This window comes from Lissotriton vulgaris, chromosome 6 (genome assembly GCF_964263255.1).
Source record: "Lissotriton vulgaris chromosome 6, aLisVul1.2, whole genome shotgun sequence".
In the NCBI taxonomy this organism is placed as follows: Eukaryota; Metazoa; Chordata; class Amphibia; order Caudata; family Salamandridae; genus Lissotriton; species Lissotriton vulgaris.
The window spans coordinates 136507771-136534469 of record NC_141694.1 but is presented as its reverse complement, the minus strand read 5'-3'; the positions used below and the strand labels follow the sequence as shown (position 1 = coordinate 136534469).

The following is a 26699-nucleotide window of genomic DNA, read 5'->3' as shown; positions in this document are numbered from 1 at the left end:
TTATTTGGAAAGTTTTTTGAAGATTGTCAAAGTCACAAGCAAACCCCAAAAAATCAATTTCCTATGGAAATGTGGTCCTATCAACAACTACCTAGTTATGTTTACTTCATGTTTAGATGCTTTTATTGCACAAAATACAATGTTCTCAAAATCCAGATTTACAAGCGAACCAGAAAATGTTTCACAGTTCCATATATGGGTTTCATTATCATAATGACAGTCCCCAAAAAACTTGTGCATGTACTGAACAGAAGTACATTTTAACATTGCAAGTTCAAGACACAAAGATTATTCTGTGAGTAAGTATGGTTTACTCTCATCTTACACTTGAATTTCCATAGAACGAAGTATTGTGAATGAAGTACTCAAAATCCTCAATGAACCGATGATGTTCCTAAACAAGAAGAGGTCGCGCAAGATGATTATACATTGTAAATCAGACTACACACAAGCCATGCTCACCACAAGACTTACCCTGGCTAGAAGAGATCTACAAAAACAGCCCGCTGCCGCCTCTTCTCAGCTCAAGACTGGCTTCACTCTGTCCCAGACTCTGAAAAAAAGGGTGGACAGATCAATAGTGTTATCACAAACTTAACAACATTTGTCAAGCATGGGAATTTTATCTAAATGCTGGAGGTTGAACAGTGATAAAAATGATTTGGAGTCTCTGCCTGGTGGACCTACTTTGAACAGCTCCAACCTTTGTAACCAAATCACGTGGGCTTGGTTTGATCTTTTATTGAACATGTGATAAAGAAATGTGTTTGTTCTGGCAACTGTTCTAATGCTAGTTGGACATTTACTGCCTAGAAAGGCATCATAAAAAGATACCATCAGAAAAATTTTGTAGTGTTACTACTAAACTTCAATGTTGTAAATGATGCACATACATAGGGTGCAAAAAAAACAAAGGCAATAAAGAAATAGGTTAAAAAAAAGTGTTACTACTACACTGGATTGATTCTACTCTGTATATGAATGACTCAGGCCTAGGTTTACTAAGAGTTCACACAATGCAGGGCAGCAAGCAAAGTCGCTGCGTTAAGTGAACCAGAGAGAGCAGAACTGAATGGTGCAATTCTGGCCTCTCCATGCACTGAGGCAGTTTGTGCAGACGAGTGCCAACACAGGCTGCACAAACAAGGGTGCCCGCGTTGTGGTCTGCATAGTTTTTGTGCAGGATGGAGTGGCTCCTTGCTCAAAAACTATGCCTTAACACCATTCCCTGTATGAATGTGTGCTGCAGAATGCAACCCACAAGGGGAATTAAAGATATTTCTCCATGTTACGCCAGCCGCAGCTGGCGCAGGATTTTGGCATAAATCCATGCCTACAAGTCTTAGTACATATGGATTTGCGTCAAAATCCATGGATGATACATGGAAACGCCCATGCACCACCTAAAGAACGCCTCCCTTACAGAAAATAACACAAGGCAATGAATTAAGCTGTGGTGTGCCACTTTTTGTTATGAACCAATGCAAATCACCATTTGCAAGGGCAGGGTGGCACAGAAGTACATGCTGACGAACGAGATCAACAAGGGAGGTGGTGGCACAGAGGCACAAGGGCAGGAGAAAGCAACATGTTAATGGTGCCCAGTAGCTGGTCAGGGAGGGCTGCAGCATGGTGGGGGAAGGGAGCAATATGGCGGACAGCGGGGGAAACAGAAGCAAGCACAGGTGAACAAGTGCTATTTGTTGACCCCGGAAGTACATGGGTTGGGGCCAGAGGCACACAGGTGAGAGCGACAAGGGGGGTTGGGGGACAAAAGTACACAGGTAAAAGAGCGCGATACAGACCGGAGCGCAAGGACAAGGGAGATGAACCACATGAGGGAGACAGCTTACAAACAAATGCACTCATGGCATGCTTCAACAAAAATAAACAAAAGTAGCTTCCAGGATGCAAGCAGCAGAAGGACAAAACTACTGGGGCGTGTTCCAGGGGAGGTTCAAGCACAAACAGAGGAAGTGACGTTCACACACGCTGCAAGCAAATGAGTGATGATGAAGCCAAAAAATGATAAGCAATGGGCGGGATTCTAAGCTCACAAAATGTTTCACAAGTAACAGAGTATGTATGCTCTGTTGCAGGCGAGCCCTAATACATGGACAGAGGCATTCCAAATTTCTAAAATACAAACATAAATCTTAAAAAACGATTTCAAACGTTTGGTGTATAATATTCAGTTTATTACTCAAAGTCAACCATGGAATTGCACCCTAGTAAATAATCCAGTTATCAACTGGGCAGTCTCATTTTTATGGAAGCATGTATATAGTAATAATCCACTGTGCTTTGGCAGGATGCATTGACAATTCATGTCAGGACTCCTGAAGGTTGAGCATCCAACTGGAACGTTATCTTTCACATGTGAATCTGTAGGTTTATAGGTTTTTTTATTAACTGTACAATTAATTAAAATCTTTACAGTAAAAGAGAAAGTACAAAGATCAGTAATACTATTCAAAAAAAAAACTTTCTTTCATGTTTAAAAGAAAAAAAGAGTAGAGGAGTGTTCCTATGCTGATTAGGATAATGGTATATAAGGAGAGAACAATATGGGTAGAGAGGAATGCAACTCCCACAGTCTAAGTCCCATTGATTAGGAGTTCCCAGCATTTGTGCTGGGTCGGATAAGTCTTTGCATTATTGGTTACGAGGGCGAGCAGGTGGCTTTTTCGGTGGAACAACGGGTCTGGTTCAGTTCAGCTCATGTCAGTTCTTGTTGTGGTGAGTATCCTAGATGAAGAGATACTCTCCTTATGAGTTTTCAGTGCTAAACTAATTTGGTGGACAAATTTCGCTGATCTCGCTAGGAACATGGTGTTAGTGGTTGACAAGCACAGGGCTGATGCTTCTGAGCATGTTGTTATGCTCTGATTAAGGCAGATCGGGCGCAGCAGTCGCCGACGTTCGCTCTTGAAATGAGGACAGCAGCAAAGAAGGTGCAGCCAGGATTCCCTTTTGTACGTACAAAGCCTGCAGGATGTGGAGACCCCATTTTGGGCCCAAGCGGGGTTGAAATCAGCTATCCCGAGCGTGATCAACCTCATGGATAGAATTTTACTTCGGGCATATGTTGTGATGGCCTCGCTTAGATATGGTTGTGCTTTGCCCACCGTATAGGAGTTGTTTAGGGGTTCCAGATTAGAGCTTCGACGAATGGATCTATGATCAAGTTCAAAGGAGATTTCATTCACTTGTTTGTTAATGGCTCTCTTCCAAAAATTCAGCGGGATGTCCTGCCGCGATAGATTTTCCTCTACTAACTAAAGGGCTTTAGTTGCTTTACCCAGCCTAATGTGCCATGTCGATGCTGGGTCTTCAAAGATGGGTCTCAGATGGTATTTTAGGGAATTAGCCGAGGCCTTTAATGTCCTTAGGTACAGTTTGATGAGCTCCCCCTGGCCGATCACGTCTGGCCTTGCTAGGCCAAACTCCAGTCTCAGCCTGGTTCTCCTTGCAGACCATGGGATATGTAACACCGACTTATACGCCTTAATTTGGGCAGAGGTGAGAAGTGCGTCCAACTTCCCTGGAAATGCCAAGTGCCCGTAAGAGATTGCGGGCAGAAGTTTTGCTCTTAAAGCTATCAAAATTGGGCTAGCGGAGGGACTGATCAGGTTCCGGTTTAGTTGTCTTAGCAGGTGTATTACCTTATTGGCTTTTGAGGCCAGATGATTGAGGTGGACATTTGCTTTGGCCCGTTCCGAAAACCAAACCCCCAGGTAATTGTAAGAGGCCACAGAGTGTATTTGAGCGTTCCCCAACTGCCACTGTGCGTGCCGTTTATTACGGAACGGTCCGAAGATGATGACCTTGGTTTTTTCTTTGTTGACCGTCAGGCTGTTGGCAATGTTGAAACTGTTTAGGGCCGTTAGAGCTTTTTGTAAGCCTATCCTCGTATGATCCATGATGGCTGTATCGTCGGCGTACTGTAAAAGTGGTAGCCTTATGCTTCCTAGTCTGGGTGCTACTAAACTGGCACCTTTTAGGGCCTCTCCCAAATCCACAGTGTATAGATTAAATAGGAGGGGGGCCAGCACGCACCCTTGCTTCAGCCCGTTTGCTGTAGATATTTTGGGAGTGACAGTGTGTGTACTTGTTTTAACCCGCACCCAGGTGGCATCATAAAGTGCCATTATAGCCTTCAAAGTTTCGGTGTTATCCCCCATTTTTCTAACGTCCACCAAAGGCGTTTTCTGTCCACTTTGTCAAATGCTGTACTACAGTCCACAAAGCAGCAGAATAGTGTGGGATGGTTCTTCTGGGTTGCCTTGGCTGAAAGATGTGCTAGCACCAGGACGTTGTCCATTGTAGAGGCCTTGGCCCTGAAACCAGTCTGATATGTTGGTATTATTTTTTCCTCTTCGGCCCATTTTACAGATCTCTGAGTAATAGGTGTGCATATGCCTTGGCCTCCAAGTCGAGCAAGGCAATGAGCCTGTAATTCGAAGGCTCGGAGCGGTCGCTTTTTTTGAAAATGGGAAACGGTATGGAGCCCCTCCAAGAGTCGGGGATTATTGTGGTCTGGTAGGTGTAATTAAAGAGTGGAGTAAAAAGGGTCGCCCAGAACTCTGATGCCTGTTTAAAGACAGGCGCTGGAATCCCATTGGGCCCCGGCGCGCCGTCGTTCCTCATCCGCTTGATGGTATTGATGACCTGTCTGGTGTTTGTCCAGGTTGATGTAGTTGTGAAGGCGGCGACCTTGCGCAGAAGTCGTTTAAGTTCCCGGATATCCTGGGGGCAAGTTTTCCGATTCTTGAAGTCCACTTTTGTTGTTGGATTTTGTGATTTAGGATTGCCAAGTTTATTTTGTAGGTCCTCGATGATTTGCACCCATCCTGTTGTGGCGGGACCAAGTGCGAGCAGACTCCCTTGCTGTGTCTGACACAGCCATGATTGAAGTTTTCCCTCTGTCTTGTCTGTCCACTTGATTCTCCGCAGGGCAGTGTGCGTCTCCTCCCCGCTTGACTCCCCGATGGTGTGGTAGAGGGTGGCGGCCGATATGACCAGCTGGAATGATGCTTTTAATGGCCTGTGATCGCTGCGTTGTTGGTTCACGACTTCAAAGTCAATCATTCTATCCGCCAGTATTCCACTTATCAAGATGTAGTCAATTCTGGACAGGTTCCGGAAAGTGGGTTGTGGCTGCCATGTGCTTGAGCATAGTGTTTTCTGCGTATGAGTTGATGTCAGTTTGTAGCTGCGGAGGAGGTCGCGCAGGGGAGCCGCCCTTCCTGAGCCTCGGGGAAGGGTTGCCAGGTTATCTAGGTCTTTTAAGTTGAAGTCCCCTGCTAAGATGACCTGATGTGTATTGTATTTGGTTAACAAGTCCTCCAGGTTAGATGCCAGTGCCTCCAGGTGGTTTTTCATAAGGGTCTGTGCGGGGTTAATGTAGCAGTTTAATACAAGCAGATGTATTGGGTGGCTAGTGAGGCTCGGACCCCTTATCTGTAGCGCTTGTAGACCGACCGTGTTCACGTTGATGGGGGAAGCAGAGTGCTCACTCGTGTTTTATGAATATTGATAGTCGCCGGCTGAGAGGCCGAAAAGGTTCCTTTTCGTTGCTGGTACTTGGAACTCGTAATACCCAGCCAGGGGGGTGGAGGTCAAGGCCCAGGTTTCTTGGAGACAGATTATGTCCCCACATGCCAGGAACTGCTTCAAATTCTCATTGTTGCAGATTTTACTAACCCCTGCTATGTTCCAGGAGATTACTGAAAGTTCTGGTTTTGCAGTGGTGCCGAACCTGGCGTCCCTGCTGGATTGCTGACTGTTATGGCGGCTAGGAGTGCTGTATCATCTTGCTTCCTGGTCCCATTTGCTCAGGGAGGGGGGGAGAGGTTATGTATGATTCGTTGATTGTTTTCATGTGAATCTGTATCTTTCTTCAATTTAGACCAACAAGGACCAGACTTATATACGGCTCCTTCAGCGGTGGCATTTTCTCAAGGAATCTGTGAAAACTATAATTTAGCTTAATGTGTCACCTTTTATGCTAAAACTCTTTATAAAAAAAAAAGAGGGGGGTGGGGGGTTTACGCTTTGGGCTTGCTTGCCAAAGTGAACACATATGCCTTGTTAGGTCTATTTAGTGAGGTCAGAGCGTATTGAACACTTAGCTATTGAAACTATTGATTGGAATTAAAACCAATAGTAGTACACCCTTTGCATTTTCATCACTGCAGTGTGCAGAATTTAAGCATCAGTAAACTTGCATTAATATAGTCTTACAGCCCACAGTAGCAGGCTAGATCAGCCCTTAAAGGCCCGCTCTTTTGTTAAAGGCTCAAGCCTTTAACAAAGAAGTGGGACTTTAATGACAGTATAGCCCAACTACAGAGGGCTATAAGACTATTAGAACATTCCGCTACTCTAGGGCAGAACAAATATAACGAAGACCTCACAGAGCCCGAGTGGATTGAGATCTGGCATCTCTGACTAGCAGACTTACTTTGAACTGTTCCAACTTTTGTAACCAAATGCCCTTGGGCTCCGTAAGGTTCTTGTTCAGAGCAACATCTGTGAACGACAACTTTGGAATGTTGAAGCTCCGGGCTTCTACTGGCCATTAAAAGCCAGGAGCATTCCATTATTTTCAATTGAGCTCCCAACATTCCAATGTTATAATAGAATGTAGATCACTGAAAGATGGTGACATTTAGCAAAGTTCACCAGATGGTTTTAAAAGAACGCACATGACTAACAAGCTTCCCATACTGCAGAGCTCCTCGAAGATCACACCATAACCTAACCCTCGTTTTAACTTCAAGAACAGTATCCCTGTAGGAAGATCAGAGTCTGTCTTAACAGTGAACCCCACTTTGTATGAGGGTACACCTTCCCAGTGCAGGGAATTTGTGAGGCTACAATGTGTCTCTCCTAAATACTAGATGTGGGATTCATTGTCCTCAACTAAAGATTAGACACCTCTTTCACTCTGCCTTTGATCCATCCCGTCAGTCGTTTATTATATTGATTTATCAAGGAACAACCAAGCATTTTGATAAGCGCGCATTAGCAGTCAGTTCTGAGGGGAGTACAAAGAGAAGTCAATTACACTGGATGGCTAACTGATGCTGAACAATAACAGGAGAGTACATACATGCATAATTCACAAACATTAGCAGGCTTTCAAAGCCAGCCAGAATGTGGAGATATTGTTTCAGAAAATTCTTGCTGCATGAGCTGCTCCTTCGATGCCTGTCCGAAAAATCAGTGGTCCCAACTGAAAGGGTGCGGATGGGGATGGAGCACATATATTTTCAGATGTTGCAAAAAAAAACTTTTGTGGGCCGAATCTAGGTTCAAGTAGGCCTGTAACAATTTAGGATTTCCCAGAGGTAGTTCAGGAAGGAGTCGTTTATCCGCTTAAAATCTTTTTTTTTTTTTTAAAGACCTATAGCATGTAGTAATCTTATGTGGACAGTCGACCATCTAGATAAAGAGTTAAGAGCTTGGAGTGAGTCTGGTAAGATTATAGAGAGCCATTTAATGACTGTAGAGAGCCATGTAATGACATTAACAGCTTAGTCCAATGGAGTAAACAAACATAAAAAGATCTACCAGTAAAGGCTTACAGTAGTCAAATCCATGGATGATAAGTGAAGAAATCAGTCTCCTGTTTGTATGAATGAGACGAATTTCCGTATTTTCAATAACTGATATCTAGAGGATGTCGGTGTTATTCGTGAACAATCCTATATTTATTGCAGCGTTGAAGTCGATTGAAAGTTTCTACCAAAGGATTTTGTAGTGATAATGTCAAGGGTTGCAAAACGATAGAGTAGGAGAGAGATAGGTGGTAAGGCTTCAGGAAAATTGATTATTTCTGTTGTGGCTGAATCAGCGTACACGAGCTGCCACCAACCAGTGGCGGTTGGTTATGGCAGTTTGAGATTTACGTCCGGAGATGAAGCGTGAAAGTAAAAAACAAGAGAGATTTAGGTATCCTCTGCACAGAGATGACCGGAAAAGCAAAAATAAGTGATTATTTTGCACTGGGATGATGTGTAGAGTGTGAAGAGGACCAAGGACAGAGCTTTGTGAGACATCAACTCTCAGTAGCTTGGGGAGAAGAAAGGTGGAAGAAGAATGAAAGAGTGATGACTGTAATGATCAGAGGTTGTGACGTTGGATACAGGAGTAAGAAGAGCGTTTTGCATGGACTGTATCACCCTGAATCTAGATTGAAGAGGTACAAAGCGCCGAGACACCATTTTGGTATTTGTGTGCTTTATAAATATCATTATCATCATTGTGTGTACTAAGGAAGGGGGCATTCCAATAAAAAGTAATGTTCTTTAGAAGACTGGAAGTAATGAGGCAGGCCCATAGTTAGCTAGGGATGAAGTGGGTCTTTCAGTGAGAACAGCACCACTTCAGGTTGGACGCAATAAAGAGAGACACCAGAGTTAAAGTGGAACGCCAGGCAGGATGGCACATAAGAGAAGATCTGGTGGCTGAACGGATCAAATGGTTAATTTGAAGAGCTGATAGATTTAAAATGGGAATTAACTCAACAGGGGGTGGGTGAGAGAAGGCAGAGTGACAGAGGGAGCGGATAAAATGGGAGCAATAATAGATGAATGAAACGGTCAGGATATCATTTTTGTCAAAATCACAAAAATGGATCCTACGATTAAGGAGTTTACTTCCTAACGCAATGCTCCATTAACAAAAATAAAGCCTCTATGTGCATGGGTCCTTCTCTTCAGCAAAAATGACAGGATGACAGCACTGAGCACCCTTCTGTGTGTATGTATATATATATATATATATATATATATATATATATATATATATATATATATATATATATATATATATATATTTATATTTCACTAAATGCCCAGATCTTAGGAAATGCACACAACAGCTTGGCTTCCATCCGGATCTTTATTTTCAGCTTTCCCCAGCATGCCGGCAAACATTCATGCCTGACGTGTTTCGAGGCTAAAGAAACTCTTTCTCAAAGGCTGTTTGAAATGTAAATGGCGCACAGAGTACTCTTCTCCTTTTTGTAAAGTAAGCAGCACAACTGAGTGTAAATTCATTTAATTGGCTAAGTGCCTTTATTCCACTGCTGCATTATGGGAATTGAAGTCCCAAGAGCATGTAGATTGATTGATAAGCTTTTATTCGATATGCAAGATATCTTATAAGCGTACACACAATACAGCCATTTATAAAACTACAAAAAGACATCATTTAAGAAGGCAATATTAAATGCACATTAAAAAAAAATAAAAGGGCATGAAGTGCCCAGAATAAATTAGCTAAAAAGGAATTAAACCGCTACTGACAGTCTCTTGCATCGAATCAACCAAAACGGTTTTAAAAATTTGGCTATACACATACAATAGGAGGAGAAGTATCCGTCATTAGGATACACAGGGCTACTAGGTAACTACGTGTACCCATATTCCGGCAGAGGGGTTTAAGCCAAAAGTTCCTGGGGTTTACATAGTCCGGGCATTCGAATAGGATGTGCGTGATGGACTCGATCCTATTGGGACAACATGCACAATAAGGGGACGTGTGAGCACCTGATTTCCAGTTTGATACCAGGGCCCCAAGTGGAAGCGAACCCACTCTAAATTTAAAATACAGTGCTCGGTCAAATGGAAGAGTAATTAGGTCCAGATAAGGCTCAAAAACTACAACGTCTTTTACTAATAAAAAGGCAGCCGTGGACTTGCAGTGGTCCGGGTTTGTAACTAGTTGTTCCGCAACCCAATTCCAGTACAGACTCTTCACGACCTCTTTTGGGGGAGCTGATCGTGATGAACAACAATCCCCCAGTCCGATTTTCTCCAAAAGTTTTTTAGTGTCTCTCAACCATCTTATTTTTGCCCAACCACCCAAGCTCATTATCTCTGCCAACCCATCAGCATACGATTTTAGCTCTTCACCCCTCCAGATTCGTGTCCATAGCAGGAGAGGGCGAAGCTGGGCTTGATCTTTAATGCTTTTGCAGCCTGTATCCAACAGCACCGGTACTGTTGGGGTGCTCAGAGGGATGGCGATAATGGATTTTAGGAGCTTACTCTCCGCTGTTGCCAGGGCATCCAGACCGCAATGTCCCCACAGTTCGGCCCCATACAAGGCTGATGTTACTACCTTAGCCTTGTAGATATCAATTACTGGGGTAAGCGACCTCCTGGATGATGCCCGGAATTCCCTCAGGAGGGCTCCTCCTACTCTCTTGTGGTTAAGGACCATCTTAGCAATGTGAGGTGACCAGTTCATGCTATCTGTAATCCGAATTCCGAGATAGTCAAATTCGGATACTTTCTCCAAGGCAACAGAGTTAAGAATAGGAGGGCGGCCCAGTTTCCTTGGAGGATTTAGGACTAGGTACTTAGTTTTGTCCACGTTGATTACCAGACCCTTTGCAACACAGAAGTCCTGGAAACGGGTTAGCAGTTTCTGGAGGCCTTGCGGAGTCTTGGAGATCAAGAGCGTGTCATCCGCAAAAAGCAGGGTGGGGATCCGCACTCCTCCGAGACAGGGGGCGTCGGCTGGTTCTTGTTGGAGATGTTCCACCACCCCATTCACGTATAGCGAGAAAAGGGTGGGCGCCAAAACGCATCCCTGCCTCACACCCCTAGACACTGGTATTTTCTCTGTTAGCTCTCCGTTTTTACCCCAGCGGACCTGAGCAAAGGTATGGGCGTGGAGGCTAATGAGGAGGGACAAGATGTAAGGAGGCAATCCAAGCTCATAAAGCACCCTCCATAGCTCCTCCCGGGGGACTAGGTCAAAGGCAGTCCTCAGGTCTATAAAGGCCAGATACAGACTGCCCTTGCCTAGCTCCACCACCTTCCACCCCAGAAGTGCAAACCTGAACACCTGCTCTATTGTCCCCATTCCTGCCCGAAAACCTGCCTGAAAGTCTGATAGTATTTTATTCTCCTCCACCCAATGAGGAATCCTTCCAAGTATAGCCTTACCTGCTGTCTTTTGGGTGGAGTCTATCAGGCTTATTGGGCGGTAGTTCCCCGGGGTTTCTCTACATCCTTTTTTATAGATCGGGACCACTACCGCCCCCTTCCAGGAATCGGGCACTGGCCCTCCCATCATGATGTCATTAACGAGAGCTGCAATAACCCTTCCCCACTCCACTGGGTATGCCCGCATAAGATCCCCCGGAAGGCAGTCTGGACCAGCTGCCTTGCGGGGGGCTACCCATCTTATTACTTTTTCGATCTCTAAAGAAGTAAAGAGATCATAGGCATGAGGTTCGGATACTAGTGGGGAGTTCACCCTAACATTTAGTTCCCCATCTGCCGGGAGGTATAAAGCCCCAAAGTGTTTTACCCAACTTTGCGGGGGGATATTACAGGGTCTCATAGCTGCCTCGGGCCTATTCCGGGAGCCTACAAGGTTCCAAAAGGCCCTTGAATCCCTACTTTTGCTGGCATGGAGTAGGTCTTCCCAAAATTTCTCTTCCCACTCCATCCTGGCGGTTTTAAGGGATCTATTGTAGGCCTTCCTTGCTTCCTGTATGTCGCTGTGGGATTTGTGCTTCACTGCCTCGACAAGCCTTGTTTTGAGTACCCTACATGTTTGAGTGTACCAACCATCACCTAGCTTTTTACTTCGCTTGTTTCCTGACTTACTAGAAGGGATGGTAAACACATTTGTCAAGGCCTCTACTAGGGAGACAAAAAGTCCACTCACCCTGCCCACCCCTTCTAAGGGGGACCCCAGGGTTGTCACCGCTTGGTTTAAGAGGGTTGAGATTTCTCCGACCCTTTCCTCAGAGAGGACCACTTTAGCCCATTTTATGCGTCTTCCACAGAGTGAGACTACAGACTCATCAGGGGGAGCTAATACGGGGTTATTAAGACCCTTTTTTACAGGGCACCACCACTGGTCCATGGTTAAGGAAAGTGGGTTGTGGTCACTTTCAATCGTCGGTACCACAACCATGTCCCTCACATGGTTCCAGAGATAAACATCTAATAAGATGTAGTCTATCCTAGAGGTGTGTCCTGGTCTATTATAAGTATGGGCACCCCCCCCCTGTCCGAGATTGTCCTTCCATTGACTGCCCTTAGATTTAGTTCAAGGCTCAGGGAGTATAGCTGTAGCGCCATTTCTGTCCACCTCCTATTGGGTGGGATCTCTAATACAGGGATCCTTATCCTAATGTCCTCCTCATCCTGGTCAAGGGCAACATCCGAGCCCAAGGGCTCAAACGTACAGTTCATGTCACCCGCGACCAGTGTGCATGACTTGTGTGGAGTTTTGTTCAGGAGGGTCTCAAGGAGAGATAGTACAGGTGACTTCCTCCCGCCCTTGGTCCCTCTGGCGTAACCATTATAGACATTTAGAACTAATCTTCCCCTTTGGTCTCTTAAGATAATATTTTGGATATCCGGACAACCTGTCTGTAGCTCCTCTATTCTGCAGTCTAAGGAGGCTGCTACCCATATGAGTAGACCGCCCGAGGGGCGTCCCCTCCCTGTTTCCGAGGTTAGCGCAGCAACAGAGTAGGAGGAAAATACCACCCTGTGTACCGGCTCCAAGCTCCAGGTCTCTTGGTAGATGCATAAGGAGTGCTCATCAACCCAGGCATTCCAATCGGGGAGAGCCAGCTTTCTTGCGATCCCTGCGACATTCCAGCTGAAAACCTTGAAAACTAGGTCCGTCACAGCTGGTGTGTCACTGGACGCAAGAACACTACTGCCTGTGGCCCTCACAGGGGGTGCTTGGAAAGGACAATGGTCTAGCGAAGTGTCCATAGAGGCTACCATCCCACTAGCACTTACAATTGAGGGAGAGGTAGTTCGGGAGGGTGATGCTACCATTGGATCTGTTCTATTCACAGTTTCTTTAACTGCCACTACGTCCGTGTTTTCCCTGGGGTCATCCTCCTCCAGTCAGCAGCACCCTGGCACCCACAGAGGGTTCAACCCAGTACCCCCAAGTCCCCCAGCCCAACGTGTCTCCCAGTTTTGGCAAAAATCAGGGGTGCTTGGACTCTCCCAAGGCAAATTAACAATTTGCCTAGGATAGAAGTAGGATAGGTCTACTACTTTAACCCCTGGTGCCCCCATATTTTTTATGGGAGTACAGATGGAGTTCACTACTCTGGGGTCTTGAAAGTTTATTATTATGCAGTCCCCCTCCTGAGTTTTTTTCCCCTGCCCTACCCACCCTACTCTGCGGACACTTAGAATAATCCCATCCACACCAATCGGAATTGGCTTATTTGACTTTAGCCAGTGGATGCACTTATTCTTGAGAGATTGATGGTTCTCCAACTGGCCTTCCTTTAGAGGGAGAACGTTTACCAGAACAGCGACAAAAGGTTGACAGTCTGGCGGGAGGTTCACTGGGGGGATCCGGCGTATTGGATTTCGAGGGGCCACTATGGTAGTAGCTGGGGCTATAGATTGGGTAGCAGTTTTAGTGACCTTCCCTGTTACTAATCCCTGAGCATTATCTCGTGAGCCATGTGTTTGAGTATCTTTCGCTTTACCACTGCTTGCCTGGGGCTGTATTTGTGGAGGTGGCTTAGACTTAGTTTTGGCAGCCTCTGTGTGTGTTGGCAGACCCTTGGGTTTGGGCCCTGCTTTAGGTGGGGAAGGAATTTTAGGTGCTGGGGCTTGCACTCTGTTAGTTTCAACCTTATTTGACCTTTTTGGGAGTTTGGGATCTACCTGTGGTGGTAAGGAAATTACTGGGGGCTCACTCCCCTTTGGACCCATGTCCTGGTTGTCACTCACTCTATTTAGTTGTTTAAATGTAGTTTTAAGTGAGTAAAGCCAGTCGAGGGTTGATTGCTCTAGTTTATCTATTCTAGCCCCCAGGCCCTTAACCTGAGTTAGTAAGGGCACCAAGAGACTATTTACCCTCTCCAAAATGATTTCAATAGTCACGGGGTCGGTAGGCTTGGGGACGTTAACAGTGTTATCACTAGTAGGTGATCCCTTAGGGGAGACAACAGCATCCCCCTCTACCTCGGCTTTGTCCTCTGGGAACAGGCCCTTTACGTGTTTCCCACCTAGATCAAAGGGCTTTCTTATTCTTTGGTAAAGCGCGGCCTGTCTCACCAACCTGCCCTTTTTAAGGTAACCTGCCTTTTTACTTTTAGCCCTCTTATCCTGCCTACTTGCGACAGTTTCCGTTACAGAAGGCACCCCATCTGGTATTACTATAGTGGGGGTGGGCAGTTTTGGCAGTAATGGCTGGGTGATGACTTTATTTAGGGGCATAGGTGATACAGGTGGAGATGGTATACTGGGGCCACCCTCTTCCTCGATACCACTAGGAAGAAGCGCGGCCAGTTGTTCCAACCTGTCTATATTTTGCCCCATTTCAAGCAGCTGGGGGGGGGGTCTAGAGAATCGCCCGGGACATCAACAGGGGGGACAGATTGGACCCGCTCACAAGCCGGTGTCAGCGCCTGTGCAGCAGCCCCTAAAGATGAGCGTCTAGAAGGGAGGTAGACCTCGGATAGGCGGCGCTCTGACATAGTGATCTCCTTTTCTATGACAGCCGCCGCCCTGGTGATGAAGCGGTCCATAGATCCAATCACAGGGCTCCCGGCAACAACTCCCCTTTCGCCCTCACTCCTGAGTAATTTTCCAGAGCGGGTTGACATGGCTGTAGGGAATCCTGTGGGGCCTCACACGACCCACCTGTACACACTGCTGGTGGAAAGGAAAGGGACGTGGCCCAGCCCAGCCTTGACAGCCCCTGACTGCCACAGACTGCCCGCCCTTTGCTCGGGCTTCGCTCGGCGTCCCGCTCGCGTCCCGCTGAGCGCCGAGCAGAGCGTGAAATAGGCACGTTGCAGGCGGGGGGCGTGTCTGTTGATGGGCGCGTCCGCTTGCGCACCTGGGGAAGCAGGGACTACTGGACTTCCGAGTCCCTGCTAGAGCGCCGACGTGATGTTTTCCTCAAGCGCCTCCAAGTGCCCAGGGCTTAGCCACAGTTCTCCCACGTTTCCAAGCCGCGAAGCGGCACCCGCGAAGCGGGTGCGGCGAGAGGCAGCGGCAGCACAACCCAACACAGGAGTCGGTCCCGAGAGCGAAGGGACAGCAGCAACCTTTGCAACTCCCAGGTGGGTCCCAGTGAGGGAAGGAAGCACACGCCTTTTTCTTCCTGGCCAGGCGGGGGGCGTGTCTGTTGGTGGGCGCGTCCGCTTGCGCACCTGGGGAAGCAGGGACTCCTGGACTTCCGAGTCCCTGCTAGAGCGCCGACGTGATGTTTTCCTCAAGCGCCTCCAAGTGCCCAGCGCTTAGCCACAGTTCTCCCACGTTTCCAAGCCGCGAAGCGGCACCCGCGGAGCGGGTGCGGCGAGAGGCAGCGGCAGCACAACCCAACACAGGAGTCGGTCCCGAGAGCGAAGGGACAGCAGCAACCTTTGCAACTATATATATATATATATATATATATATATATATATATATATATATATATATATATATATATATATATATATATATATATATATATACACATACACATATACATATAAAAGTTTTTAACATTAGGAGGATCATCCAGTGTCTTTGTTTCATGCCCAAGATGGAAATGTCATCAGGAGAAAGTACCTCGAGGTTTGCTGAATAATGCTAAAAGTGAGACATAAAAGTAGATTATAAACAAATTTGAAAAATAAGATTGTTTCAAGTTTCAAAAGAGTAAAGTTTACCTAAGGTTATTACCCCCAGGCGATTGGATTACGTTAGTCAAACACAACATGACTGTAAATAATACACCTGAAACACCTGGAGATCTTTCTGATGTCAGCATTGAACTTATGTGGCAGGTGAGCTGAGCTGGGAACAAAGGCGGGGGAAGGACAGGGAATTCAATACCTGACCCAGTGATGTGTACCTGAAATGTGAGTTACAAAGCTCTGGATAATTTCGCTGTGGATAGCAATCAACAGACCTTTCCTAAGTTTTGCAGCACCATTACTGACCTGTGGCTCTCTGCTAAGCGAAGTCAGATGGCGTGCCAGGGTTCATGTCTGGGCATGCCATTACTGAACAAATACATTCTTTTTGGGATATCTCAATACGAACTGATTATCCCTATTGCAACAACCTATTGCATCATATGCGGCTGCATGCCAGGCATTTGGAAGAGGGTGTCCCAGTCAGTTCACAAAATTCTTCCTGAGCTCAGGTGCTGGGGTAGGTGTGACTTGAAAGTGTTTTCTTTCTTGTGTTCATGTTAGACAGTATCAATGGAAGGTATGGGAATTAAATGAGGCGTGCTAGAAATAGCAGAGGAGGGACTTTAGAGCTGTAGAGGAGAATTGGGTTAAGATGAAAAGTAATCAATGAGATAGACTAGATTGACCCGCAGGATCATAGCACACCTGAAATGACAAATAAAGTACTGTGCCTCGCAACAACTACTTCCACAATATGAATAAACAATGGATTTCTAAGGCTATTATACCCAGGTATAGATGGGTCAAAAGTCCTTCTCTGTTACTCAATGCAAATGGAGTCAGATGATTTGTGCTTTACAGATGTCTGCCAACAGAACCTCACGGAACCAATGACTTCGCGGTCTTTGGCCTTAAAATTCAAAATGATACTGAGAAATCTCTCCCAATGGGTTTCTCTGCCCACGCACTCGGGGGCCACACGCTGGATGGGATCTGTTCAAATTTTCCCCTTCGGGTGGAACCCCCTCAAGCCCTCACGTGGTCGAATCATTGGCTGATCAGATTTGCGTGGTCAGCCCAGAAAACTATTACTACGGCTGCTAAAACCATGTGTGCCAAGAAAATCAACATAGGCTCTTTGGCTGCCGCCCTGAGCGAAACTAGGCCAGTGCTTGACGCGGAGCTTCCCAAGGCAGTGCTGTCCTTTAAAGAATGGGTGGAAGCGGGGTGGCTGTTTCATCTAAAGGTGGTAGTAAGGGTAGAGTTCGCGCTACCCCTTCTAAACCTTGGTTTTCCCCCGAGTTGCGCACACATAAGCTGGCCTGCAAAAAGTTAGAACATGTTTGGCGTCAAACCTACTGTGCCCAGGCTAAGGCAGCTCTGCGTGGGGCTCAGAGGATCTACCATGCCTGCATTAAAACAGCTAAAGGCGAATACTTTGCCAGCCAGATTGATAGGGCTAACAACAGCAGTCGCAAGATTTTTGCGGTTGTCAATAGCTTTCTTTCTCCCTGTGCTGAGCAACAAATGGTCCCGGCCTCGGGGGTGTGGTGTGAAAGTCTTTCCGTGTTCTTTGAGCAAAAAATAGCTGCTATTCAGTCCAGTTTCAGCTCCAGTAACATCTTGGATGGCGTTCCTTACCTCTCCCCTCCCTTAGGGTCATCATCTCCCAGGATGGTGGAGTTTGTGCCTCCATTCAGCTACTGAATATAGGAGGGGCTGCTGCACTCAGTTTGAATGAAGCTTAGAGCGTTTGTTCGGTATGTGTGCTGTACTGGTATGTAGCCTGCAAACTATGAAATGTCAAATGTATGTAGCCTGGTGATAAACCAGGACACCAGTACGCACTACTCAATTCAGTTAAGCGTTAGTACATTCTTTTAATTTTTACAAGAGATCAACAAAAATATCATCACATTCGTATTCAAATTTCATTTGTTAAAACACAAATTCTTTGTCAACATGTAAATTGCTGTCTGCATACATAATTCATACAACTCAATAACAAATACATTTCATCTACACCCAATGCATTTCGGGGCGAGAGCCCCTTCGTCAGGGGTCTGTGTGTAAAAGAAAGAAAAGAAAGGAATCTCATTACTATTGATGCGTGAGTATTTTAGATGATAAGATCTCTATGTTATATACACTACTTACCGCTAGTAGAACAGAATGAGTGAGTTGCAATGACCCGAGTAAAAATGAAATGACCTAAATGGAAAAAGTAGGGATCTGATTTTAGATACAACGTAGAAACATACGCTAAACTTGAACAAGATCCCACAGTGAACATATCCCAACATCTGGATGATATTCTGGATAAAGCAGAGGAATTAAACTGGATAGACAGTTCAACGAAGCGATACCTACGGCAAGCTTTCCCGAGAAGACCTAAAATATACTTTCTACCGAAAGTTCATAAAAATCTGAACGATCCTCCCTTCAGGCCCATAGTTTCAGGATGTTCCTCAATCTTCGAAAATCTGGGTGTTTTCATTGATGCACATATGCAACCATTCATGCAAAAATGGGTTACATATCTAGAGGACACGTCAGACTTCCTGAGGAGTCTAACTCAGATCACAATGACTGACAATGAGGAGTGGACACTATGCTCAATTGACGTAGCTTCATTATACACATCCATTCCCCACAAACAAGGGTTGGAAGCGATGGAGTGGGCACTGTTGAGATCAGAGATATCTGAAGAATTGAAATGCTTCATATTGCAAATACTGGAGTTCTGTCTTCTGAACAGTTACTTCTTATGGCAAGATGATTTTTACATCCAACTAACAGGCACAGCCATGGGATTTCCGGGAGCGTGTGTTTATGCGAATATCTTCATGGCGAAATTCGAACTGGACTACATATTGGATGACTCTACATGGCAGGAAGGCATAGTCTATTATATGCGTTATATAGACGACATATTCATTATATGGAAACGCTCCTCTGCAGAATTGCTTCAAAACATTAAGAGCTTAAACCTGGCCAACCCACGAATACAATTCACGCACAATGTCAGTGACACTGCACTACCTTTCTTAGATGTCCTCGTTGAATTAAAAGATGGAGCTATTCAGACTAGGTTGTTCAAAAAAGAAACAGACAGGAACACAGCATTACTTTATGAGAGCTTCCATCCAGCAAGCCTTATCAACAACCTTCCAATTTCTCAATTCATGAGGATCAAGATAATTTCCTCCAACGACACCGAATGCGCAAAGAGTTTATAGCAACAAAAGCAAAGATACCTGGACAGGGGTTACCCTAATAAACTGCTAGAGGGACACTTGGATAAAATCAAAAAAATGCCCAGGAAAGATCTACTACAAAAAAAGAACAGGGTAGACAGCCAAAGGATGGTGTTTGTCTCGAAATACTCATCTGCATCTAAGGATATACAAAGAATCATCCTCAAAAGATGGGAAATTATAACAGCTGAAAAAGATTTTGAAACACTTTTTCATGACAGGCCTTTATTCGCATATAAGAGATCACAGAACCTAAAGGAACTACTGAACAAATCAACCAGCAATGACATGGCAGAGAAAGGTAATCACAAAGGCACCCAAAAATGTTACAATTGCAAAAATTGCAACAATGTCATACTCGGTGATACTCTGTCTCATCCACGTACCGGAGAAAAGATACAATTCGTGGTATGTCTTAGTTGTAACTCTGAACACGTGGTATACTCAATTAAATGCCCGTGCGGACTGTTATACGTCGGAAAAACTGACAGGAAATTGAAGATAAGGCTGACGGAGCATAAGAGACGCATCCGTAACAAAAATTTGTCAGCACCTTTGGCAAAACATTGGATAGAATCAGGGCATTCCATTGCCCAATTAAGATTCCAAATAATAGAAATGGTTCCGCAAAGGTTGGGAATGGACAACGCAAGAATTCTGCTTCAAAGAGAGACATTCTGGATTCGTAGGCTTCAAACCCTCATTCCGAATGGACTAAATGACAAACTGGATCTCATTTGTTTTTTGTAAAAACACGCACCTCTAGAGTCCGCAGGTGATTTGAAGCACAATGATTCCAACACTCATGAATTCGCACATGCATTATCTAAGAGTAAGAACGAATGCTTCATAAAAGACACATGTCACAGAATGAACACAAACAGGAGTTATCACCAATCCATATATTTTCACTGCGCATTGATACATGCCCTAAGACCATGATAATCAGACTTCACCATAGTCTACTCAATGACCAGGATGCTCAAATAAATCTTAACACTAGGAACATATCATCCAATACACTAAGTCTTTAAGTCGCTTGAAATAGCATCAACAAATGGATACTACAGCTTAATGTTTTGCAAAAATACTACACAGAATAGAATGGAAATAGGCAAGAGTAATCTACAATCGAAACTTATAATGTAAATAAACAGGAGCTATTATTAATTGTTATAAACACATGGAAAGGTTATAGGCCATTAACCCCTCGATTTGCAGTTCAGTTATCTGCTGTACTTGCATTCATGGACACTAACTTTCCAAATCGTTTTTGGCCACTATAGGTGTGGCAGGGTATACTCAGACATGAGTCCCTTTCTCACTGCTCCATCAGGATTCAAGCAAGCCGGGCCGAAGAAGGCTGAAATGCCAGAAACCGGTCCCCGGTAGCTTGTCTCCTTTCTGGTGAAGAATTGGCTTGGTAGTTTAGTCTGCCCTGTTCCCATGATGCACTGGGCCAGGGACAGACTGATTTGCATATAGCCAGGTTCTGAGCTGGGATGGGGCAGTGAGATAAATAACGGTGATGGATCAAGCCCTGATCTTTGGACTGGGTAAGAGTGGTCTGCTTAACTCAGACACTCTGTTCATCACCACCCCCTTTTCCAAATCGTACTTGCATTCATGGACACTAACGTAAGAAACATCTAATAATGGTCCCCCAAATTCTTCTATTTTCATTTCTTCTACAAATTCATTTAGTTTAGGACATACAATGAATGGAAGTATCTCATCGTTACTTTCCTTATTATATCATAGGTGAGTGTCCACGCTCATCAATTGACTGTGCACCAGGCAACACCATTTTCTTCACCATTTAAAGATGGCGACTATCTTCACGTTGTCTGAAATGATCGATCGCCTTTAAAAAATAAAAACAGACACCAGAATAATATATCGTTCTTCAATATTTGCATTAGGTGCTTAAGGATCGTACCCACGATAGACATATTGAGGAATACTTTGATAGCTAACATACTCCGAGTACGACAGCAGTCCGTTTTTGATAGCCACTGACGCAGACGAGATAAAGATAAACAAAGGACTAAGCACTTGCACAATCGATACTCGGAAAGACGCCGCCGTGACGGGTTATAACAGCACTTCGCTCCGGTAAGGATTGCAAAGGGCTATTTTCGGATCCCGTTTTAATATAATTATGGTACGCTGGCCAGCGTCTGATGAAGTCTCGTTTTTCCACAGGCTCATCTAAATTTTGAGCATATGGTGAGACTGACGCCAATCGTGTAAGACTCACAGGTAAATCCTATATTGCATGTTATGGAGACGATAGTAAACGCATACATCCGTATTCTGCGAGACTGATTGTAGTCTTCTTTTTCTACATAGGCTCTTGGTAAAATCACTACATAAATAAGGTGAGCGCCATTATTCTTCACCTAGACTATAAGTTGGATTTTTCTATGTTTCTCGGGTGGTAACATATAAACCTCCCTTGATATTTTCTTTTCATTGCAGACTCATTGCAGACAATTTCACAGGTAACACGACACTCTACATAGAGAACCTTTAATATGATACATTCGTATTCAAATTTCATTTGTTAAAACACATATTCTTTGTCAACATGTAAATTGCTGTCTGCATACATAATTCATACAACTCAATAACAAATACATTTCATCTACACCCAATGCATTTCGGGGCGAGAGCCCCTTCGTCAGGGGTCTGTGTGTAAAAGAAAGAAAAGAAAGGAATCTCATTACTATTGATGCGCGAGTATTTTAGATGATAAGATCTCTATGTTATATACACTACTTACCGCTAGTAGAACAGAATGAGTGAGTTGCAATGACCCGAGTAAAAATGAAATGACCTAAATGGAAAAAGTAGGGATCTGATTTTAGATACAACGTAGAAACATACGCTAAACTTGAACAAGATCCCACAGTGAACATATCCCAACATCTGGATGATATTCTGGATAAAGCAGAGGAATTAAACTGGATAGACAGTTCAACGAAGAGATACCTACGGCAAGCTTTCCCGAGAAGACCTAAAATATACTTTCTACCGAAAGTTCATAAAAATCTGAACGATCCTCCCTTCAGGCCCATAGTTTCAGGATGTTCCTCAATCTTCGAAAATCTGGGTGTTTTCATTGATGCACATATGCAACCATTCATGCAAAACTGGGTTACATATCTAGAGGACACGTCAGACTTCCTGAGGAGTCTAACTCAGATCACAATGACTGACAATGAGGAGTGGACACTATGCTCAATTGACGTAGCTTCATTATATACATCCATTCCCCACAAACAAGGGTTGGAAGCGATGGAGTGGGCACTGTTGAGATCAGAGATATCAGAAGAATTAAAATGCTTCATATTGCAACTAATGGAGTTCTGTCTTCTGAACAGTTACTTCCTATGGCAAGATGATTTTTACATCCAACTAACAGGCACAGCCATGGGATTTCCGGGAGCGTGTGTTTATGCGAATATCTTCATGGCGAAATTCGAACTGGACTACATATTGGATGACTCTACATGGCAGGAAGGCATAGTCTATTATAAGCGTTATATAGACGACATATTCATTATATGGAAACGCTCCTCTGCAGAATTGCTTCAAAACATTAAGAGCTTAAACCTGGCCAACCCACGAATACAATTCACGCACAATGTCAGTGACACTGCACTACCTTTCTTAGATGTCCTCGTTGAATTAAAAGATGGAGCTATTCAGACTAGGTTGTTCAAAAAAGAAACAGACAGGAACACGGCATTACTTTATGAGAGCTTCCATCCAGCAAGCCTGATCAACAACCTTCCAATTTCTCAATTCATGAGGATCAAGAGAATATCCTCCAACGACACCGAATGCGCAAAGAGTTTAGAGCAACAAAAGCAAAGATACCTGGACAGGGGTTACCCTAATAAACTGCTAGAGGGACACTTGGATAAAATCAAAAAAATGCCCAGGAAAGATCTACTACAAAAAAAGAACAGGGTAGACAGCCAAAGGATGGTGTTTGTCTCGAAATACTCATCTGCATCTAAGGATATACAAAGAATCATCCTCAAAAGATGGGAAATTATAACAGCTGAAAAAGATTTTGAAACACTTTTTCATGACAGGCCTTTATTCGCATATAAGAGATCACAGAACCTAAAGGAACTACTGAACAAATCAACCAGCAATGACATGGCAGAGAAAGGTATTCACAAAGGCACCCAAAAATGTTACAATTGCAAAAATTGCAACAATGTCATACTCGGTGATACTCTGTCTCATCCACGTACAGGAGAAAAGATACAACTAAGACATACCACGAACTGTGCCTCTGAACACGTGGTATACTCAATTAAATGCCCGTGCGGACTGTTATACGTCGGAAAAACTGACAGGAAATTGAAGATAAGGCTGACGGAGCATAAGAGCCGCATCCGTAACAAAAATTTGTCAGCACCTTTGGCAAAACATTGGATAGAATCAGGGCATTCCATTGCCCAATTAAGATTCCAAATAATAGAAATGGTTCCGCAAAGGTTGGGAATGGACAACGCAAGAATTCTGCTTCAAAGAGAGACATTCTGGATTCGTAGGCTTCAAACCCTCATTCCGAATGGACTAAATGACAAACTGGATCTCATTTGTTTTTTGTAAAAACACGCACCTCTAGAGTCCGCAGGTGATTTGAAGCACAATGATTCCAACACTCATGAATTCGCACATGCATTATCTAAGAGTAAGAACGAATGCTTCATAAAAGACACATGTCACAGAATGAACACAAACAGGAGTTATCACCAATCCATATATTTTCACTGCGCATTGATACATGCCCTAAGACCATGATAATCAGACGTCACCATAGTCTACTCAATGACCAGGATGCTCAAATAAATCTTAACACTAGGAACATATCATCCAATAAACTAAGTCTTTAAGTCGCTTGAAATAGCATCAACAAATGGATACTACAGCTTAATGTTTTGCAAAAATACTACACAGAATAGAATGGAAATAGGCAGGAGTAATCTACAATCGAAACTTATAATGTAAATAAACAGGAGTTATTATTAATTGTTATAAACACATGGAAAGGTTATAGGCCATTAACCCCTCGATTTGCAGTTCAGTTATCTGCTGTACTTGCATTCATGGACACGAACGTAAGAAACATCTAATAATGGTCCCCCAAATTCTTCTATTTTCATTTCTTCTACAAATTCATTTAGTTTAGGACATACAATGAATGGAAGTATCTCATCGTTACTTTCCCTATTATATCATAGGTGAGTGTCCACGCTCATCAATTGACTGTGCACCAGGCAACACCATTTTCTTCACCATTTAAAGATGGCGACTATCTTCACGTTGTCGGAAATGATCGATCGCGTTTAAAAAATAAAAACAGACACCAGAATAATATATCGTTCTTCAATATTTGCATTAGGTGCTTAAGGATCGTACCCACGATAGACATATTGAGGAATACTTTGATAGCTAACATACTCCGAGTACGACAGCAGTCCGTTTTTGATAGCCACTGACGCTGACGAGATAAAGATAAACAAAGGACTAAGCACTTGCACAATCGATACTCGGAAAGACGCCGCCGTGACGGGTTATAACAGCACTTCGCTCCGGTAAGGATTGCAAAGGGCTATTTTCGGATCCCGTTTTAATATAATTATGGTACGCTGGCCAGCGTCTGATTAAGTCTCGTTTTTCCACAGGCTCATCTAAATTTTGAGCATATGGTGAGACTGACGCCAATCGTGTAAAACTCACAGGTAAATCCTATATTGCATGTTATGGAGACGATAGTAAACGCATATATCCGTATTCTGCGAGACTGATTGTAGTCTTCTTTTTCTACATAGGCTCTTGGTAAAATCACTACATAAATAAGGTGAGCGCCATTATTCTTCACCTAGACTATAAGTTGGATTTTTTTTATGTTTCTCGGGTAGTAACATATAAACCTCCCTTGATATTTTCTTTTCATTGCAGACTCATTGCAGACAATTTCACAGGTAACACAACACTCTACATAGAGAACCTTTAATATGACACGTTTAATTCAAATATCCACATGTATCTAAAATCAGATCCCTACTTTTTCCATTTAGGTCATTTCATTTTTACTCGGGTCATTGCAACTCACTCATTCTGTTCTCCTAGCGGTAAGGAGTGTATATACCATAGAGATCTTATCTAAAATACTCACGCATCAATAGTAATGAGATTCCTTTCTTTTCTTTCTTTTACACACAGACCCCTGACGAAGGGGCTCGCGCCCCGAAATGCATTGGGTGTAGATGAAATGTATTTGTTATTGAGTTGTATGAATTATGTATGCAGACAGCAATTTACATGTTGACAAAGAATTTGTGTTTTAACAAATGAAATTTGAATACGAATGTGATGATATTTTTTTGATCTCTTGTAAATATTAAAAGAATGTACTAACGCTTAACTGAATTGAGTAGTGCGTACTGGTGTCCTGGTTTATCACCAGGCTATATCCATTCAGCTACTGACACTCTGGCCGTGATCAAATCCCTGAAATCTGGGTCTCCAACTGACCCTTGTCCGGCACGGGTGCTGGCTGGTATAGCTGAAGTGGTAGTGCAGGAGGTCGTGTCTATCGTTGGCCTCTCATTTAAATCGGCCATAGTGCCTGCGGACTGGAAACAGGCTAAGCTTCTGCCATTGCTCAAAAAGGCAAGTGCAGATCCTGCCGTGCTGGCCAACTATCGGCCTATTTCGCTGCTTCCGGCTATGGCGAAAATTGGCATTCCGGCAGCTGAATGATTTTGTTGAGTCATCAGGGGCTCTACACCCGGCACAATCGGGGTTCCGTGCTGCTCATAGCACGGAGTACGCTCTGGTGGAGATCTCGGAAGCGGTGAGGGAGTGTCTGGACAGTGGCGGCAGAGCGGCTCTAATTTTATTGGACCTCTCTGCCGTGTTTGACACAGTGCCTCACCAACGCCTTCTCGCTCGGCTTGCTGATATTGGTGTCACAGGCTTGGCTTTAGACTGGCTGTGCTCTTTTCTCTTGTCTAGATCCCAACAGGTCTGGCTTCCCCCATTCTCATCTATGGCTAAGCCTCTCTCGACGGGGGTCCCTCAGGGCTCTACGTTGAGCCCTCTGCTTTTTAATGTTTATTTGACCCCCTTGATAGAGCTAGCCGAACAATTGGGGGCCAAAATTATTGCCTATGCGGATGACACGCAGTTGTTATTCACGTGGCCCAGTGATGTTTTGGATACAGAGAGGATTCAGTTCTGTCTATCCTCAGTTTTTAATTGGTTAGCTTCTTCACAACTGAAGTGAAATGAGGATAAGATATAAATATTACTATATGGCCATTTCCCCCCTAGCTTTAGAGAATCTCTTTGGCCGGTTGGATTCCCGATGCCCTGTTCAGTCAATGTTCTTGCTAAGAACTTGGGGGTCTGGTTTGGTGAAGTCCTCCGGTTCGAAGGGCATATTAAGAAGCTGACTGGGGGCTGCTTTGGGATCCTTAAAGCGCTCTGGAAGTTTTTTCCTTATCTTCCCGCCTCAGCAAGAGAGTCAGTAGCGAGAGCTTTAATTCTCTCGCGTCTGGACTATGCTAACGCCTTGCTGAGCGGCTCCCCAGCTTACCTGGTGGGTCGTCTCCAGGTGATTCAAAATGCGACCGCCAGATTGTTGGGCAATATCCCTTGCCGGGTGAGCGTAAGGAATCATTTGCAGAGCTTGCACTGGTTACCAGTTCCACAAAGGATTATTTTTAAAATTCTAACACTGGCTCATAAAGCCA

General features: G+C 44.3%; 1 protein-coding gene across 2 annotated transcripts in view; it reads right to left on the bottom strand.

The window, feature by feature from the left end:
* The window catches only part of LOC147706907 (epoxide hydrolase 1-like), a 243490-nt gene that overhangs the window by 154699 nt on the left and 62092 nt on the right, over positions 1–26699 (bottom strand). The window contains exons 1-2 of one of the 2 annotated variants that reach the window (XM_086926168.1): positions 688–713; positions 475–553 (exon numbers count right to left, since the gene is read on the bottom strand). The gene's annotated coding sequence lies outside the window, so the exon portion shown is untranslated. Of the gene's footprint in view, positions 1–474; positions 554–687; positions 714–26699 lie in introns of those variants that run through there. The other variant, XM_086926167.1, reaches the window with a different exon arrangement.